This window comes from Amborella trichopoda, chromosome 1, assembly GCF_054954075.1.
Source record: "Amborella trichopoda isolate Santa Cruz 75 chromosome 1, AtrichopodaSantaCruz75HAP2 v2.0, whole genome shotgun sequence".
Taxonomy (NCBI): domain Eukaryota; kingdom Viridiplantae; phylum Streptophyta; class Magnoliopsida; order Amborellales; family Amborellaceae; genus Amborella; species Amborella trichopoda.
The window spans coordinates 16,320,420-16,322,613 of NC_142336.1; the positions used below are offsets into that span (position 1 = coordinate 16,320,420).

The window sequence follows — 2,194 nt, forward strand, 5'->3', positions numbered from 1 at the left end:
CAGTAGACAATATTGTTCTTTCCTGTTTGAAAGGAGAATATAATAAGATAGAAAAGTGTATATTGCATGTAAAAAGATAGGAAAGTGTATATTACACCATTATATTATCGTTATATATATAATAAAAGAACCACCACAATGTTGGTCACAATTATTTTCTATTTCTTTGGGGGGGGGGGGGGGGTGAAGAAAATGGTTGGGCCATAAATTTGTAAGAGACTTGCAGTTTATTTATATATAGCCATTAAACTGCATAGTTCTAAATTTTTGTATTTGGAGCTTGGGATCCTTTGCAATATTGCTTGCTTCCTTCTCTTCATAGGCCAACCCAATACTTTCCATTACAGTCTAGTTTGTCTCTCTTCATCTCTCTAGATAGAGAAAGGAAGTGCTGCTACTCTCCTGCCCAACATGATCTTCTCTCCTAAAATCGCAACAGCCAAATATGAGTAAAGAAAAACTCACTTTGCTTGGATTTCTTTTATTTATTTTCTTCTCTTTTTTCTTTTATGACTGGTCTTTCTGTACTTATTTTCCCTTTATTTTTTCATGTTATCAAGAAATAAGTGCAGCGGGTTCAATGATATTTTTGTGCTTCTCCCCACTCCGTTAAATTTCTTTTTAACTATGAATATGACTTGGTGATCTAACCTGTTTCTTATTTTCTGTTGGAGAAATATTTTATCTTATTTTTTCTATTTTCTATCTTTCTTTTATTCACTCGATCTCCTATAACATATGAAAAAAGTGTTTCTTTATCTTCTTCATCTTCTTCTCTCCATCTCTTCCCCCTCTGTCACTTTAGGAGACCATAACAGTGCTTTTTTGTGGCACTTACTTTATCCCAGTTTTCTTTGAAATAGTTTACCTTATTATTTCTGCATCTTTTGTTTTATGTCTGTGATTTACTTTCTTTGGTTTTATCTTTCTATTTTTGTGCTCTGTTAGAGACATGAATCCTTTTATTCTGAGATATGTTCTTTAGATTTTGAGAATTTGGCGTAATTCATCTCTCCCTGTCTCTCTCTTTGATTTTGCATAGTCTCTTTGCGTCTCTAAAATAAATGAATCCATGTTCGATGCCTACGAGAACTCATCGTAATAACTGAGTCTTAAATAGGAAAGAATCTCTTCCTCTCTTTCTAATGTTGTTTGGTGATCCATGATTCAATGTTGCTGATCCGTAGGAGTCGAAGGCCATGCCGGGTATGCGCATCTTGCCATCACCAGCGGATTAAATGCACGTCACACTGCCCCATGCGCCCCTTCTCCCCCCCCTTCCCCAAGACGTATGACTTATACAATGTCCACTGTGTTTTTGGCATCCACAACATAATAAAGCTCCTCAGAAGGTATCAAAGGTTTGAGGACGAGGCGGCCATTATTAACAACATCAAATTTCAGGCTTTATGCAAGATTAAGCCACCGTGTCTCTGGCTGCTACCAGTTTGTCCTCACGCTTAATGATCAGATCCGCGATGCACAGGATAAAAAAACCTTCATCGTCAAATCGCCTTCTTTAGGGCCCAACAAGCCCGAAATCCTGCTCATACAATGCCAAGTTCGGGATCTGTTGTTTGGGATCAGTTATTGGGGCATCAGCAGCAGCTGCCAGTTGTTTTTCATAATGCCGGTGTGTCAATATGGACACCAGAGCCAATGGAGGCCGCAAGTGGATTGGAGGAGTTGGATTAAAAGTCTGATACACCTAAAGAGGGCATGTGGGTTTATCTCATGGGAATTTAAGCAGACAAGGAAAGAGTTAAAGATTGTACGAATCCTCTTTGTTTTGTTTTTGTTTGGGAGAATTGGTTTTTCTATTTTTATCTTTATTTTGGAAGACTAGCTTAAATGCTTGAGTTGTCCTCCTTGGGGTACATCCTATTTAGGTTGAAGAATATATATAGATTTTTAAGAGATCAATATTTTAAAATTTTTGAACTAAAAGTTAAATTTGAGACTAAAACCAGATTTATGGATTCACATCGCACTTCGTTCAAGCACAATAAAATGAAGTCAACAAATTTTTAGAGAAAGAAAAAGAGTGCACTAGATAGAGAGACTGCCACAGAGAGAGACAGAGAGGGTGATTTCCCATCCACCAAAGGGTGGGGGTCTTATATACCCTCTCTCACAAAAAAAATCTTCAACATAATAGTGGAGATTCCATAGACAATTAACACACTTGAAAAAG

The 2,194-nt window shown here is 37.1% G+C and overlaps 1 long non-coding RNA gene across 1 annotated transcript; it reads left to right on the plus strand.

The window, feature by feature from the left end:
- The first annotated feature begins 268 nt into the window (after nt 1-268).
- LOC148783589 (uncharacterized) lies at nt 269-1,917 on the plus strand. Its single transcript, XR_016045360.1, has 2 exons — nt 269-449; nt 1,188-1,917. It is a non-coding gene; the product is annotated as an uncharacterized LOC148783589 (long non-coding RNA).
- Nucleotides 1,918-2,194: the final 277 nt, after the last annotated feature.